At 42.4% G+C, this 18,955-nt stretch overlaps 1 protein-coding gene across 2 annotated transcripts in view; it reads right to left on the bottom strand.

The window, feature by feature from the left end:
- The window catches only part of SHISA9 (shisa family member 9), a 355,175-nt gene that overhangs the window by 29,476 nt on the left and 306,744 nt on the right, over positions 1-18,955 (bottom strand). The gene's annotated exons all lie outside the window — the stretch shown is intronic.

Genomic DNA, 18,955 nt, shown 5'->3' on the forward strand with positions numbered 1-18,955 from the left:
AGATTGGCAAAAATTAAAAGGACTGAAGAATACCAATCTGGCAAAGACACTTGGACCCTGGGCAGTCTCATAAACTCATGGTAGATACACGATTTGCTGTATCTGCAGAAAGGAAGCAGATAGTGTGTGTGTACGGAAATTTAAAATGATTAGCGTGGGTATGTTCACCAGATAATGCCAATTCGAAGGATGGTGAATTCAGAAATATAAGCGTCAGAATGCGAGGGTGGCAATTCCCTAGTGGTCCAACGGCTAGGATTCCGTGCTCCCAATGCAAGAGGCCCAGGTTCAATCCCTAGTCGGGGAACTAGATCCCACATGCTGCAACTAAGAATACACTAAAGATCCCACTTGCCATAACTAAGACCAGGAGAGAGCAAATAAAAAAATAAATATCTTAAAACATTTTAAAAAAAGGAAAAAAAACAAAACAAAACAACAACCAGGGCTTCCTTGGTGGCTCAGTGGTAAAGAATCTGCTTATCAATGCAAGAGACATGTGTTCAATTCCTTATCTGGGAAGATCCCACATGCCACGGAAAGCTAAGCCCACGCGCCGCAACTATGGAGTCTGAGTTCTAGAGCCCAGGAGCTGCAAGTACTGAGCCCAGGAGCCGTAAGGTCTGAGCTCCACAACAAGAAATGCTACTGCAATGAGAAGCCCTCACGCCACAGTTAGAGAGTAGCCCCCACTTGCCACAACGAGAGAAAAGCCCCTGCAGCAATGAAGACCAACACAGCCAGAAATAAAAGAATAAATGAAATTCGAAAGTGAAAGGCGCTCAGTCCTTTCCAATTCTTTGCGACCCCATGGACTGTAGCCTGCCAGGCTCCTCTGTCCATGGAATTCTCCAGGTAAGACTACTGGAGTGGGTTGCCATTCCCTTCTCCAAGGGGGGTCTTCCCAAATAAGATTTTTAAGTAAGTAAATAAAATTAAAAAAAAAAACAATCCTATATATATATATAATTTTCTTTACGCTTTTTAAAATTAATTAATTTTAATTGGAGGTTAATTATTTCACAATGGTGTGGTGGTTTTTGCCATACATTAACATGAATCAGCCACAGGTGCACATGTGTCCCCCCATCCTGAACCCTCCTTCCACCACCCTCCCCACCCCATCCCTCTGGGTTGTTAAAAAAGAATGTGAGGGTATTTGTTAAGAGATGTGCATTGCACCATTCTTTGTTAAGTGAAAAGTAAAAACCACACAGAAACCATTTGAACTTCTATCATTAGCAATTCTTAAATTATTGTACATCTGTATTAGGTACATAATATGTACATACATATGAGGGGATATCATTCAGCTCTTAGGAAAAAATGAGTTAAAAATCAGTTAACTATACATTCAAACTGGAGAGTGTCTTATGATTTGTATTGGTAAGGGGGAAAAAAGCAGATGTCAAAGTAATGTGAATAACAGTGTTTGGTTGAAAGAGAAGAAAGTCTGCATATTTTTGTGTGCTGCAGTTTGCAAAAATAGGTAAAGACACACAAATTGAATATTGGGTACTTAGAGGGACTGGGATTCATGGAGAGAAGAGTTCAAGACATTTTTCCAGAGGAAATACTGTTTGTGCTTTTAAAGGTTTCTGTCTTCACCCCAAGGACAGTGGGACACATGGACTACGGATGGACTGGAGGCAAGTGGGAAGTGGGAGTCACAGAGTCCAGGTGAGGTCATTCAGGCTCAGATAAGATAGAGGAAGCGGTGATTCTCCCCATTCCCATGAAGCACATCTGCAGATACAGATCAGCACGGTGGGTAGTTGCTTCCGGTGCCTTGAGAGATGCCCTTACCCCACAAGTGAGTCCCAGCTGTTTCAGCTGCTAAGAGCTTGTAAAGAAAGATAGCGCTAAGTCGTGTCCGACTCTTGCAATCCCACAAACTGTAGCCTGCCAGGTTCCTCTATCCATGGGATTCTCCAGGCAAGAATATTGGAGTCGGTTGTCACTTCCTTCTCCAGGGGATCTTCCTGACCAAGGAACTGAACTCAAGTCTCCCGCATTGCAGGCAGATGCTTTACCTACTGAGCTACATGGCTTCTGTATATTAATACAGAAATTTGCTCTTGGCTGATGTGAGCCACCGTCTTGGGCTTAATCTGTTCGACGGACCTCACCCCCAACACCCCAAGGTGGGAGACAACAAAAGCCTAGCGGACACTAAGGTACCAAGACCAGCCCTTTCCTCAAGGTAGGGATAAGTCGATGGAGCAATGGAGGCTCCAGAACTCCCACAGGTTGGGACAAGTTTTAGAGCAGGCGTCAGTAGGCTATTGCTGGAAAAAAACCAGACTATAATAGCTTAGGCTTTGCAGGGCATCCGGTCTCTGTGACAACCACTCAACTCTGCCCTTGAAGCAAGAAAGCAGACATAGCCATTATGCTAACACAGGGGCATGGTTGTGTCCCAATAAAACTTCATTTACAAGTACAGGGGCAGCTGAATTTGGTCGAGGAGCCATAGTTTGACAACCCCTGGTCTAGACTCTATCTGAAACTGAGATCCCCATCCCGGTGTGTATCCTTTATTTTTCTTATATTGTTTCCCTCACAACCTTAGAAGTGTGTGCGTGTGTGTGCGTGTGTGTGTTTTACTCAGAGTCTCATACACCTGACGCTGTCTCTCAAACACTGCTTTCTAGACAATTTGACCTGTGACATGTATGGAATAAGTTTGGCTTTAGAAACCAATACACTCAAATTGGGCTTCCCTGGTGGCTCAGACAGTAAAGAATTCACTTGCAATGCGGGAGACCTGCGTTTGATCCCTGGGTTGGGAAAATCCCCTGGAGGAGAGCATGGCAACCCACTCTAGTATTCTTGCCTGGAGAGTCCCCATGGACAGAGGAGCAGGCTACAGTCCATGTGGTCACAGAGTCAGACATGACTGAGCAACTAAGCACATACTTGAATGAGACGAGGCAGAGATACCACAGCTGAGACACAGAGATAAGGAGAGTATTTTTATCACTGCACACGCATGGGCCAACCCACAAGCCCAACTGTCTAATGGGAATATCGCCAAACATAAGCCAAGTCGCCCAGCCGCTGGCCAGCATCTGAGGAGGCGGGCATGTCCTTCTGCCATGATAATTTTTTGGCTGGCATTCAGCTGGGGCGGAAGAGTCCTAAGATTAATGGAGTTAGGGTGGAAATGCTGTCTCCCATAAATTACAGCTCTGCCTGTTGCCTGGCCCCCAAGATCCGCTGACGTTTTCCTCTCTAGAGCAACCTGCTAGGGAGGTCTGTTGGCTTCCCCTGGGCATAGCAAGCAAGTCATGGTTTGTTTCCAAATGTTGGTGTAATAGGAAGAGATTTACCTTTAGTTCTCATTGTTTGCTCTTTTGTGGATTTCTTCCCCCTTGCCTCCCTCCCTCTGCAATGCACACATATGTATTTCAGTGGACAGCTACTATTTTGTGTATTCAGAACTATAAGTTCCTTCGGCACACTGCTTCATCCCTGTTTGACTCATGTAATGAGCTGTCAATCACAATAACTCTCTTAGTTTGGGTTTTCCCATAAATCACTGAGATTAGGACTCAAGTACAAGCAGAAAAACATCTACTTCTGCTTCACTGACTATGCTAAATCCTTTGACTGTGTGGATCACAACAAACTGTGGAAAATTGTTAAAGAGATGGGAGTACCAGACCACCTTACCTGTCTCCTGAGAAACTTGTATGCGGTCAAGATGCAACAGTTAGAACCAGACATAGAACAACTGATTGGCTCAAAACTGGGAAAGGAGTACAACAAGGCTGTATATTGTCACCCTGCAGAGCACATCATGTGAAATGCCAGGCTGGATGAAGCACAAGCTGGAATCAAGATTGCCAGGAGAAATAGCAACAACCTCAGATATGCAGATGATACCACTTTTCTGGCAGAAAGTGAAGAGGAACTAAAGAAGCCCCTGAAGAGAGTGAAAAACTGGCTTAAAATTCAACATTAAAAAAAAGAAGATCATGGCATCTGGTCCCAATAGATGGGGAAAAATGGAAACAGTGAAGATTTTATTTTCTCAGGCTTCAAAATCACTGTGAACAGTGACTGCAGCCATGAAATTAAGATGTTTGCTTCTTGGAAGGAAAACTATGACAAAGCTAGACAGCACATTAAAAAGCAGAGACATCGTTTTGCTGACAAAGGTCCATTATAGTCAAAACTGGTTTTTCCAGTCATCATGTATGGATGTGAGAGTTGGACGATAAAGAAGGCTGAGCATCAAAAAACTGATGCTTTTGAACTGCAGTGCTGGAGAAGACTCTCCAGAGTCCCTTGGACTGCAAGGAGATCAAACCAGTCAATTCTAAAGGAAATCAACCCTGAATATTCATTGGAAGGACTAGTGCTGAAGCTGAAGCTCCAATAGTTTGGCCACCTGATGTGAAGAGCTGACTGAATGAAAAAGACCCTGATGTGGGGAAAGACTGAAGACAAAAGAAGCTGTAGAGGATGAGATGGTGGGAGAGCCTCACTGACTCAATGGACATGAATTTGAGCAAACTCCAGGAGACAGTGAAGGATAGGGGAGCCTGGTGTGCTGCAGTCCATGGGTTGCAGAGTCCTACATGACTTAGTGATTGAACAACAACCATCAGGAAATACTACAGAAAAGGAAGTAGGGGGAGAAACAGAATAAAAAAGGCAGATAGAGAGTGCAATGTCTGCAAGGGGGCAATGGTGAAGAATGGGCATTTAATCCCACTCTAGCCTTCTGATAAGTGGTGTTGAAATTCTATCAGCCCATGGGCAAGAGTCCCTGAGTATTTATATGCCAGCTTCCATCAGTCATTTGAGGGCTGCTTCTGAGATACAGTAATTCCTCAGCACTTGGAACCTGCCACATTCATGGGCAGAGAAAGCCCCAGTGGGCAGAGAAACTCTTACTCAGAGATGTAAGTGAGAGCTGGCAGTTGGAAATCAGGTCAGAAACTCACCCCTCTGGTCACACAATGAGCATGTGATCCAAATCAAACCAATCACAGCACCTTCTTCTCACAGTGATTGGCCCAGATGTGAGCATGTGATCTAGCCTGGACCAATCAGAGTTCTTCCCTCAATTTTTTCTACTGAGAAGCTTTGAAGTCAATGAACCAGGAGGCCATGAATTCAAGTGGAGAAAGTCTTCCTTCATTGTGAAAGAATAAGGACAAGAGAAGTAGCACAGGAGATAGGGAAGCTCCTTTCAAAATAAGCTAGTGTGGTTTGAGGTTACTGGCAAACGCAACATAGAGTTCTGACAAGTGCAATTGTCTGGATTCCTTCCAGAAAGCTGGAACTGATCAGAAGAGAAGCTTCCCATGTGGTCTGTGGAGTACATCAAGATGGAATGGGCATTGGCCCTAGATTTCCTTTTTCTTTCTTTCTCATTTTTTTTTTTTTTTTTTAACTGTCTGGGTCTTTGGTGCAGTGCGTAAGTACTTCTCTGGTTGCACATGGGCTCAGTAGTTGGGCTTAGTTGTTCCACAGCATGTGGGATCTTAGTTCCCTAACCAGGGTGGGAACCCATGCCCCCTGCTTTCGAAGGTGAATTCTTAACCACTGGGCCACCAGGAAGGTCCCAGTGCTAGGTTTTCATTAAAGTTGCAGAAGAAATGTCAAGCAGCAGATTGCCTGAGTAGTGAGTAGAGAATACCCTAAGACTTCAAAAGTTAATTATCTTAACAGCGTTTGTTGTTGTTGTTGTTGTTGTTGTTGTTTTTTCCTGAAAACAGATTCCAAACTAGTTGAAGAGCTGACACCACCTAAGCCCATCATCCACTGGGAGCCCTTACTCCCATCTCTTTGCTCCCTCAGTCCCAGATCCCATCCACTATTGTTCAAACCCTGTAACCAGTCTTGCCAGGGGAAAGCTAAACACTTCATTAAGGGAAAAGAAATTTGTAGAGAGGCTCCTTATCATTTGGGATAGCCTTTTATATTATTAGACAGACTACTTAATACATCAGTATAAAACACTTGCTTTTGGATGACTTCTCTCATGTGAAAGTGAGTTGCTTAGTCGTGTCTGACTCTTTGCAATCCCATGGACTGTAGCCCACCAGGCTCCTCAGTCCGTGGAATTCTCCAGGCAAGAATACTGGAGCAGGTTGCCATTTCCTTCTCCAGGGGATCTTCCTGACCCAAGGGTCGAACCTAGGTCCCTGGCATTACAGGCAGATTCTTTACCATCTGAGCCACCAGGGAAGCCCCAATTTCTCTCATGTCCTGAGCTAACTCAGGGGTAGCGAGTAGTTACTTAATGGAAGTGGGTAGGACCGAACTGGCCCTCCAAAGGGATTCCTCACAAAGGAGGAAGAGCCTGCTGCAGAATCACGTTCCTGCTTTCACATTCAGGACAGCAGGAGGCAAATTTCTGGCAGTTTTAGATAGCCATATTGTACTAGCTTCCAGGCTTTGATTATTCAGAAATATTGAAATCCAGGCGCAGAGCAGCAATCAAGAATTCTTAAACAGACTTTGGTGATTGGGTTTTTTTTTAATCTTATATTCATTTTACTGAACAGGAAACTGGACTGGACCTGACCACTCAGATTGTCTGTGAGTTTTGCACAGATACATCCAGCTAAGGAGGACAAACAAAGAGTACACATGGGGTAAGCTTAGCTTGGCATCTAAGACAAACAGAACAAGAGTGAGTGAAGAGAGAAGAGTGGGTGAGACCTGGGTCATCTACAAATCCTCTCCTTGACAATCGAGAGAAGAAACATAAAGACAGGTGGCTAAGTCAATACATATTTGAACATATGTATATAGGAGGAAAAGGGGACGACAGAGGGTGAGATGGCTGGATGGCGTCACTGACTCAATGGACGTGAGTCTGGGTGAACTCCGGGAGTTGGTGCTGGACAGGGAGGCCTGGCGTGCTGTGATTCATGGGGTCGCAGAGAGTCGGACACGACTGAGCGACTGATATGATCTGATCTGATCTGATATAAGTAGTATGTATACATATCTATGCATGTGTATGTATATATACATTGTATATAATATAAATAATCATATATTACATAATGTAGTAATATAATATAATAAATATATAGGTATGTAAATATAAAATATAAAAATGTGGAAAATTCTGAAAGAGATGGGAATACCAGACCACCTGACCTGCCTCTTGAGAAATATGTATGCAGGTCAGGAAGCAACAGTTAGAACTGGACATGGAACAACAGACTGGTTCCAAATAGGAAAAGGAGTACATCAAGGCTGTATATTGTCACCCTGCTTATTTAACTTATATGCAGAGTACATCATGAGAAACGCTGGACTGGAAGAAACACAAGCTGGAATCAAGATTGCCAGGAGAAATATCAATAACCTCAGATATGCAGATGACACCACCCTTATGGGAGAAAGTGAAGAGGAACTAAAAAGCCTCTTGATGAAAGTGAAAGTGGAGAGTGAAAAAGTTGGCTTAAAGCTCAGCATTCAGAAAATGAAGATCATGGCATCCGGTCCCATCACTTCATGGGAAATACATGGGGAAACAGTGGAAACAGTGTCAGACTTTATTTTTTGCGGCTCCAAAATCACTGCAGATGGTGACTGCAGCCATGAAATTAAAAGGCGCTTACTCCTTGGAAGGAAAGTTATGACCAACCAAGATAGCATATTCAAAAGCAGAGACATTACTTTGCCAACAAAGGTCCGTCTAGTCAAGGCTATGGTTTTTCCTGTGGTCATGTATGGATGTGAGAGTTGGACTGTGAAGAAGGCTGAGCGCCGAAGAATTGATACTTTTGAACTGTGGTGTTGGAAGAGACTCTTGAGAGTCCCTTGGACTGCAAGGAGATCCAACCAGTCCATTCTAAAGAAGATCAGCCCTGGGATTTCTTTGGAAGGAGTGATGCTAAAGCTGAAACTCCAGTACTTTGGCCACCTCATGTGAAGAGTTGACTCATTGGAAAAGACTGATGCTGGGAGGGATTGGGGGCAGGAGGAGAAGGGGATGACAGAGGATGAGATGGCTGGATGGCATCACTGACTCGATGGACGTGAGTCTGGGTGAACTCCAGGAGTTGGTGGTGGATAGGGAGGCCTGGCATGCTGCGATTCACGGGGTCGCAAGGAGTCGGACACGACTGAGCGACTGAACTGAACTGAAATATAAAATATATTTCAGATAACTTTATAAATCATATATTTGTATATTATATACTAAGTATATATAAATATTATATTTTATAATTACATATTATGATGGACTATACGGTCCATGGAGCTCTCCAGCCAAGAATACTGGAGTGGGTAGCTTTTCCCTTCTCCAGGGGATCTTCCCAACCCAGGGATTGAACTCAGGTCTCCCACATTGTAGGCGGATTCTTTATCAGCTGAGCCACAAGGGAAATCCAAGAATACTGGGGTGGGTAGCCTATCCCTTCTCCAGTGGATATTCCCAACTCAGGAATTGAACCAGGGTTTCCTGCATTGCAGGCAGATTCTTTACCAACTAAGCTATCAGGAAAGCCCACGTATTATGATAAATGCATATTTTTATATGTAGTGTATTTATGTAGTATATATATACTATGCAAAAGAAATCATATATAGATATATGTAACTATATGTATATAATGTATATAATTTGTATATAAAATATATATAATGTATAATTTGGCTTCCCTGGTGACTCAGTGGTAAAGAATCTGCCTGCAATGCAAGAGGCCTAGGTTGGATTCCTGGGTTGGGAAGATCCCCTGGAGGAGGGCATGGCAATCCACTCTAGTATTATTCCCTGGTGAATCCCATGGACAGAGGAGCCTGGTGGGCTACCGTCCATAGGGTCACAAAGAATCAGACACGAATGAAGCAACTGAGCATGCATGCAGGCATATAATTTCTTTTGCAGAGTCATGACCACAGAGAGAATCTAGTAGGACCAGCAATGTCTTGCTGCCGGCAGTGTCGTTTCTCTTCTAGACACATCTCAGCCCCAGAGATATCTTACCCACCTCATCTCTGTAGAAAGGTACTTTCTACCCAGTGTCACAAAAAAACTTTCCCTGCTTAATCATAATTTTGCAACTCCTTCTTTTTTTAAAATTTTTATTGGAGTATAGTTGATTTATAATTTAGTGTTCATTTCTGCTATACAACAAAGTGAATCAGTTATACATATAATGTATCAACTCTTTTTTCTGATCTTTAGAAATAACTGATGAGGACTTGCTGTTCTTGGGTGCTGCGTTCTGTCAAGACCCTCAGTCAGCAGACAGAGATGACATCCCATCCTCTCCTTACTAAGACAGAAAAGAGGGCCTCATACATTTAATCAGTTTCAAAGAAAGTTAAGATACACTTACTCTAACCGGAAGTAACTAAATGGTGGTTACCAAAGTAACCGCCATATAAGTACCGTTTTTATGTGGTACATCTTAGTTACTAAACAGACTAATGAGTGCAATCAAGACAGACTCACTGAAGTAAAAATGCTCAGTTACAAATACTGGGATGATGCTCTAATTTTCTCAGTGGAAAAGAAGCAGATAACAGCTATCAAAAACTAGAGTAGTCTGGCTCATCTTGGAGGGAAGGGAACAGTATTAAGCTTTTCAAGGCATGTAACAAGGAAGAATAGCACAGAAAGGAACAAAAAGGTCAAAGCATGTTGCTTTGTGGAGCATGTATTACCCATCACTTGGCAAAGAACGTTTCATGCACTATCTCCTTAAATCTTCATATCAATCCTATGGAGTAATGATATAGGGACAACATATCTTTTAAAATAAACTTTTACTGTAGAACGATTTTAGATTTACAGAAATACTGCAAAGATAGCACAGAGTTTCCATATCCCCAGACCCAGTTTCCTCTATTATTATTAAATTACATTAGTAGGGTACATTTGTTACAATTAATGAATCAATACTGATATATAACTATTAGCTAAAGTCCAAACTTTAGTCAAGCTTCCTTGTGCTCAGTTGCTCAGTCGTGTCTGACTCTTTGCAGCCCCATGGATTGTAGCCCGCCAGGCTCCACTATCCACAGAGTTTTCCAGGCAAGAATACTGGAGTGGGTTGCCATGCCCTCCTCCAGGAAATCTTCCCCATCCAGGGATTGAACCCTCATCTCTCGCATCTACTACATTGGCAGGTGGATTCTTTACTACTAGCATCACCCGGGAAGACCTCAAGCTTCCTTAGTTTTATCTAATGACCTTTTTCTGTTCTAGAATCTCATCCAGGTAGCACATTAATCACCACCTTTCTTTAGGTCTGTCTCTTGGCTGAATTTCTCAGACTTTTCTTATTTGTGATGACTTCAACAGTTTTAAAGAGTACTGGTCAGATATTTTGTAGAAATGTCCCTCAGTTGGAATTTGTCTGATGTTTTTCTCATGACTAGACTGGAGTTATGGGTTTGGGGGAGGAAAACCATACAGATAAGATGACATTCTCAACATAACATATCAAGGATACCTTTTATGACATCGCTATTGATAGTAACCTTAATCACTGCCTGAGCCAGTATTTCTCCTCTCTCCATTATAAAGTTACTGCATTTTCCTCTCTTTCCACATCATACTCTTTGGAAGAAAGTCACTATTCACAACCCACACGTAAGGAGCAAGGAATTACGCTCCACCTCCTTGAATACAGAATGTCTACATAAATTATTTGTAATTTTTTATCATAGGAGATTTGCCTCTTCTTCTGTTTAATTTGGGCTTCCCCGGTGGTTCAGCAGTAAAGAATCTGCCTGCAATGCAGGAGATGCAGGAGACATGGATTCGATCTCTGGTTTGGGAAGATCCCCTGGAGGAGGGCATGGTAACCCACTCCAGTATTCTTGCCTGGAGAATCCCATGGACAGAGGAGCCTGGTGGGCTACAGTCCATGGGGTCGCAAAGAGTCAGACACGACTGATGGTGACTGAGCACATAACCCATTTAATTATTAATTCAACTATATATATATATATATATATATATATATATATGTCACACATTTATGATATTATTAATGTGGACACATGGATATATATTTTATACTTTGGATTATAATCTAATACTATTTTATTTTGTTTTTTTTACTCAAATATTCCCAGGTCTGGGGAATCTCCTTCAAGTGGCTCCTATGTCCCTCGTCTTTTTTGTTTTAATAACTTCCTTTTTTTCTAATAAGGCAACATGGCCAAGGTTCATCTAGTTTATTTCCTGCCCCATCCTAGAATCCATTTCTCCAAAGACCCTGGCTCCTCTTCTTGGAGGATGATGTTAGAAACCAAAACATGGGTGTTAAGGGTACTCGAGGCTTTCAGTCCCTCAGCTGACTAAGGTAGTCAATGTGTATATACTGACTCATATACAGATACTTGCTGCTGCTGCTGCTAAGTCGCTTCAGTCGTGTCCGACTCTGTGCGACCCCATAGACGGCAGCCCACCAGGCTCCCCTGTCCTGGGATTCTCCAGGCAAGAACACTGGAGTGGGTTGCCATTTCCTTTTCCAATGCATGAAAGTGAAAAGTGAAAGTACAGATATTTATCTATGAATATTTACCTATGCAACCATCTGTATCTATCTTAAGCTTAACATGAATTCATCTTGATATCTCCAACTCCAATCCATTATCACGTGGAACATTCTAGCCTTCTCCCCTTGCTCATTTGTAACCTCTCACCCCAACAATGAGAAACCCGACTCCCGCCCTCCACCATCTATTTACTTAGTTGTTTAATTCCAGTATGCATGTCTAGCAATATCAGAATTGTTAACCTATGAGCCTATGGGAAAACACCTGTACCCACTAGAATACAGTCTTAAGGAAATTTTTTTCAAACTATTTATGCACTTTTCTTTTGCTTTCCTGAGTATATAAGCTCTATTCTGGATGGCCATGGCATCCACATAGCTATGTAAGGCTAGGACATCAGGATTTATTACAGAAAGAACACAAAAATGGTGATGACGATATTAATTAATGATAAAGAAGGTGAAAGCACACTTATATACCTACTAAACAGAAAGGTGCTATTATGTGCCAGGCACTATTTCATATACAAACTAATGTACTATTTCATGGCTTCCCAGGTGGCTCAGTGGTAAAGAATCCGCCTGCCAATGCAGGAGCTACAGGAGATGTGGGTTTGATCCCTGGGTTGGGAAGATCTCCTGGAGAAGGGAATAGCTACCCACTCCCGTATTCTTGCCTGGATAATCTCATAGACAAAGGGGCCTGGTGGGCTACAGTCCATGGGGTTGCAAAGAGTCAGACATGACTGAGCAACTGAACGCAATGCATTACGCCAAGAGCCCCTATGATATACTATTATTATTAGCCACATTTTGCATACAGAGGTTTTGTGGTTTACCCGAAGTTACACCACTTGAATATGGCAGACCCAAGCTTAGAATCTGGTAGTCTGACTCTAAAATCTGTGATCCTCAGTACTCCTTACTGCCTCAAAGGGTGTTAAATGCAAATTTCTGACATTCAGAAAATGATTGTGCAGCTAGACAATAATAAAATTTGTCACGATATTGACTTTGGAAGGTAGTTTCTTCACATATTTGAGTGACTCTGGTATGCCAGGCATTGTATTTGGTGGACAAATTCTAGCTCTTATACTGCTTACTGGTGGCTCAGATGGTAACAAACCCGCCTGCAATGCAGGAGACCTGGGTTCAATCCCTGGATGAGGAAGATCCTCTGCAGGAGGAAATGGCAACCCACTCCAGTATTCTTGCCTAGAGAACTCCATGGACAGAGGAGCCTGGCAGGCTACAATCCGTTGAGTTGTAAAGAGTTGGACACATCTGAGCAACTAACACTTTCACTTTTCACACTGCTTACTAACCCTAACCCTAACTAGAGAAATGCATAACATTTTTCCAAAGCTTTTTTCACAAGGGAGAAACACCACATTTCTGCTTGGCCCACAGGCCATGTTGATCCTACCCAAGGCCCTTCTTCACCCCTACTCTTTAGAAAACCCCTAGTCTTTCTGTGCCCCATGCTGTAGCCTCAACAGACTTTCTCCCTTGACAACATCCAGAACATGACGAAAGAAGCATGGATTTCTGGATCAGTCAGTTCTGGATTCAAATTCTGGCCATTCATTTCCTAACAGCATCTTTGGGTGTGTTGTAAAATTTCTCAGGTCTAAAATGAAGCTGTTGTTTTTCAGTCACTTAGTCATGTCTGGCTCTTTGTGACCCCCTGGACTGCAGCATGCCAGGCCTCCCTGGCCTTCACTATCTCTCGGAGTTTGCTCAAACTCATGTCTATTGAATCGGTGATGCATTCCAACCATCTCATCCTCTGTTGTCCCCTTCTCCTCCTGCCCTCCATCTTTCTCAGCATCAGGGTCTTTTCCAATGAGTCAGCTCTTTGCATCAGGTGGCCAAAATATTGGAGCTTCAGCATCAGTCCTTCCAATGAATATTCAGGGTTGATTTCCTTTAGGATTGACTGGACTATAACATAAATCCTCATAGGCTTTGCTATAAAGTTTAGAGACTGTGGATGTTCCATGCTCAGTATCACATATGAAGCATAGTAAACATCCAAAATATTGTAGCTAAAGCTTTATCGCCTCTGATTGTCAGGGAAACCAAGAAGAAGAGGGTGTCTGTTTTCCCTAAGGCCGCCTCTGGACTCAGAATTCTTGGATACATTCCAGATTATTCAATTGTCCCAGAACTGGACAAATGAGAGAGAATAAGCAGGAGATATTCCTATGGGAGCCAAATGCACTGCTAATTCTCTTAATAACAAAAAAAAGAGAGAACAGACATTCAGAAATTATAACAGGCTTTTAGCTCCATTTTCCTTTCCAATCCAAATATGTACATCCAGCATCCTTTTAAAGAGAAAACCTGAAAATTATAGTTTGAAACATCATGTAGATTTTTCTCTGACCACAAGAAAGCAAAAAAAAAAAAAAAAAAATCAGATCCAACTCAAAATTACCCTGAATTTGTCAAAAGAGAACATAGAAGGCTAGGCTTTTACCAGAAAAGGTTGATGTAAAAAGAGAATTAAATTAATCTTATTGAACCCTGGTGGCAGAGAGAACGGCAGGAATTTGTGATGCAGAAAAAAGTGTACATATTCATTGGAAAACCTTTGGCAAATTGATCCTGTATGTTACCCAAGAGTTTATATCTTTAAGAATGCAAAAAAATTTTTTTTAATTTTGAGCATTTAGGATGTGAATATTTTGAAACTGGGGTTGTTAAACAAATGTCTATTTAATGTTCATTTCTGGCCATTTTGTATGCAGATTCTGAGGGATGGAGATTCACTTCAAATCTCAGTGTGTGCCCCAAGGAGATGATGTTCTAGAATAGGAAGCAGCCCAAGAGCAACACAGGTGAGACAGAGAGGAGTTAAAATCAGCATGGTTATCGCTAGGATACAACAAAACAGATTCTGTGAAGGCCCAAGCGAGCGGGTACCTAACTCAGGTTTACTGTCGTTCAGTTTCGAAGTCATATCCGACTGCTTTGTGACCCCATGGACCGCAGCACACTGGGCTTCCCTGTCCTTCACCATCTCCCAGAGTTTGCTCAAACTCATGTCCATTGAGTTGGTGATGCCATCCAGTCCTCTCATCTTCTGTCACCTCCTTCTCCCCCTGGTTTAGAAGGTACATTTTGAAAAAGAGAGACTCTCAAAGGCAGTAACAAGAAGAGAAGGACCTTTTAAATTTGTAGTAGCATTGTGTGTCGAAGAAACTTCAGTTTATTGGCATCACTTCTGAAACAGGACATCTCTAAAGTGGTTAAACTCACCATTGACAGCTCAGTATTATCATTAAAGGATCAAAGGGTGGTTGGTGGTTCTGTGCTTCAAGTAGCCATTTCCCCAGAAGTTAATTTCATGAGCTAGTGCATTGGAGAAGGACATGGCATCCCACCCCAGTGTTCTTGCCTGGAGAATCCCAGGGATGGGGGAGCCTGTTGGGCTGCCGTCTATGGGGTCGCAGAGTCGGACGCGACTGAAGCGACTTGGCAGCAGCAGTGTAATGATGGATGTTTGTTCCTTCATTCAGTAGACAGATGAATGGATAAAGAAGATGTAGTATCCACACACACACACACACACACACACAATGGAATATTACTCAGCCATAAAAAGAATGAAACAATGCCATTTGCATAACACAGACAGACCTCGAGATTATCATACTAAGTGAAACAAGTCATTTACAGAAAGACAAATATCATATGATATCACTTACATGTAGTATCTTAAAAAAAAGAAAAGAACTTGTTTACAGGCTTACTTGGTGGTACTAGTGGTAAAGAGCCTGCCTGCCAATGCAGGAGACATAAGAGACCAGGGTTGGACCCCTGGGTTGGGAAGATCCCCTGAAAGAGGGCATGGCAATCCACTCCAGTATTCTTGCTTGGAAAATTCCATGGATAGAGAAGCCTGGCGGGCTGTGGTCCATAAGGTCACAAGGAGTCAGACACAGCTGAAGTGGTTAGCACACATGCATGCATGAACTTGTTTACAAAATAGAAATAGAGTCACAGATATAGAAAGCAAACTACAGTTACTAAAAGGGAAAGGGGAGAGATAAAGTAGGAGTTCGGGGTTAACATATACACACTATTACATACAAAATAGATAACTAACAAGGACCTACTGTATAGCACAGGGGAGTATATTTAATATCCTATAATAACTTATATTGGAAAATAATCTGAAAAAGAATGTTCATATATTCTTAAATGTATATATCTAAAACTACCATAACATTGTAAGTCAACTATACTTCCATTTTTAAAAAGGTTTAAAAATTTTTTAAAAGATTAAATGAGGCCATATGGGTAGACCCTACTCCAATCCTGAGTGGAGTCCTTATAAGAAAAGAACATTTGGACACAGAGATGCACAGAGGAAAGACCACGTGAGGACTCGGCAAGTAGACAGCCATCTGCAAGCCAGAGACAAAGACCAGAAGAAATCAAACATGCAGACACCTTCTAACCTCCAGAATGGTGATAAAATTAATTTCTATTGTTAAAAAACAGAGCCTCCTCCCCCACCCCCCAAAAAAAACAAATGGAAAGGTTGTTTTATTTCTGTTCCTTCTTCTCTTCCCTTTGTGTTCTCTTCCTCCTGATTCCGCTGATTTAAGTTTACATTCCTCCACCATCATGGTCAGTCTGTTTTATCAGCCACACAGCGAGTAGCAGCCAGCTCTCTTGGACTTTGCTGTTTCTAGTCTTAATGTGTTGTGGGATTCGAAATGTGATACCCACACATGTTAGAATAGATTGTAACCACTAGCCGCGTATCAAAATACTGTTTCTTCTGCAACGTGCTGTTCGTTGGCGTGTCAGGCTTCTCATTGCGGTGGCTCCTCTTGTTGCGGACCACGGGCTCCTGGGTGTGCAGGCTTCAGTGGTTGCTCTCAGGCTCCAGAGCATAGGCTCAGGAGTTGTGGTGCACAAGCTTAGCTGCCTGGTGACATGTGGGATCTTAGTTCCTGGAACAGGAATCAAACGTGTGTCCCCTGCCTTCATACAATGGAATGTTATTCAGCTTTAAAAAGGAAAGGAATTCTGACCCATGCTACAACACAGATGAACCCTGAGAACATTCTGCTAAGTGAAATAAGCCAGTTACCAAAAGACACATACTATAGGAGGCACCTAGTCAAATGATAGAGACAGAAAGTCGAATGATGGTTGCCAGGGGCTGAGCAGAGGAGGGAATTGGGAGTCAGTGTTTGAGAGGTATCTGAGTTTCAATTTTGTAAGATGAAAAGGTTACAGAGATGAATGGTGGGGATGGTTGTACAACACTATGAACAGGCATTACGCTACTGAGCTACACACTCAGAAATGGTGAAGGTAGCAAAGTTTATGTTATGCGTTCTTTACCACAATTTGAACAAAAAACACACATGCCAAGTACTTTACCTTCAATATACTAAACCCACAGCACTACCTAGGCATTGTATCTGTGTGTGCTCAGTCGCTTCTGTCGTCTCCAGCTCTTTGTAACCCCATGGACTGTATCCTGCCAAGCTCCTCTGTCCATGGGGATTCTCCAGACAAGAATACTGGAATGGGCTGCCATTTCCTCCTCCAGGGGATCTTCCTGACCCAGGGATTGGGACCCACATCTGCTGTGTCTCCTGCACTGCAAGGCAGATTCTGTACCACCGGGGAAACCCAGTTAGATATAACGTGCTCATTTTGCAGATGAGGAAACCAAGACAAAGGGAAACTCTGAACCACTTGATCAGGGTCACAAGCAAAGAGACAAAGTCCAGTGGTATCCAAAGCCAGTGCTTTTTTCTCTACATTGATTCTTTATGAAGAGTTCAGGATGGGATAAGGCAAGATACATCCTGAAAACACTGACCTTCGTGCTTGGCACACGTGAGAGCCTGTAATGTGAGATCCTTCCCCTCCCCCCCAACATTTCTATGTTTTAAAAATTCAGGCCCCAAGGAAAAACAACCTAACCATTTTCTTCTCTGAGAACGCTCAAGGTGGTGATTGTTGAATAAACCAAATCCTTTCTAATTACAGGTTGAGCAATTTCATTCACTGAATAACCCACTTATGAAATAATCACCATGTGCCATTCCTAGGCCACACATCTTTCTAGGTACTGCAGGAAAAGAATTGGATAAATCACACCCCAGCCTTTGAGAAGCTCACAATTCAATGAGGGGAACACACAGCAAATAACTTCACCATAACACATGGGACATTAAAAGTAGGTTAGGAACAATAGTAAGTGAAGAAGTCAGACAGAGAAAGACAAACGTCATATGTTACCATTTATATGTGGTATCTTTTTTTTTAATATAAATTTATTTATTTTAATTGGAGGCTAATTACTTTATAATATTGTATTGGTTTTGCCATACACTGACATAAGTCCGCCATGGGTGTACATGTGTTCCCCATCCTGAACCCCCCTCCCACCTCCCTCTCCATCCCATCCCTCTGGGTCATCCCAGTGCACCAGCCCCGAGCACCCTGTACAATGCATCAAACCTGGACTGGTGATTCGTTTCACATATAATATACATGTGGAATCTTTAAAAATGATATAAGTGAACTTATTTACAAAACAGAAATAGGCTCATGGACAAAAACTTAGTTACCAAAGGGGAAAAGGGGGCTGTGAATTGGGAATTGGGGGTTAACAAATACACACTACTATGTATCAAAATAGATAAACAACAAAGACCTACTGTATAGCATAGGTAAGAAATTCAATATCTTATAATTACCTATAATGGAAAATAATCTGAGTAAGAATACATATATACATAAATATATAAAACGGAATCACTTTGCTGTACACCTGAAACATTGTAAATATACTTTCTTTTTTTTTTTTTAAGTAGGCTTGTCATGGGCTTCTTAGGTGGCATTAGTGGTAAAGAACACAAGAGACGCAGGTTCGATCCCTGGGTAGGCAAGATCCCCTGGAGGAGGGAACGGCAACGCACTCCAGGATTCTTGCCTGGAGAATCCCATGGACAGAGGAACCTGGCGGGGTCACAAAAAATTAAACACGACTGAAGCAACTGAGCACGCGTGCACGCACGGCATGCGTACACAATGATCTCTTAGAATTGAATCAGATAGGTTCCTGGGCAATCTAAGTTCGGAAATTAAGTGAACCAGAGGTCATGCGCCTTATAGACTCTTAGGAAATTTTCCTAGTTGCCTGATGACTCTTTCATATTACAAAGTCCTCAATATCCTGGGCCAACATTCACCCTAAGAAAGAGACCTAAACAGATATCTTGAGTCTTGTCCTATCAATTTCACCCTGCTCCCAACACATTTTAACGCCCACCTTCTTCTGCCAGGGTGAAATAGCAGAGGGAGATTTTGGCTGTGACCCTTCCTCTTTACATTAAGAAGACTCTGTTCTGGGCTTCCTTGGTGGCTCAGTGGTAAAGAATCCACCTGCCAGTGCAGGAGACTTGGGTTAGATCCCTGAA

This window comes from Bos indicus x Bos taurus, chromosome 25 (assembly GCF_003369695.1).
Source record: "Bos indicus x Bos taurus breed Angus x Brahman F1 hybrid chromosome 25, Bos_hybrid_MaternalHap_v2.0, whole genome shotgun sequence".
Lineage (NCBI taxonomy): Eukaryota > Metazoa > Chordata > Mammalia > Artiodactyla > Bovidae > Bos > Bos indicus x Bos taurus.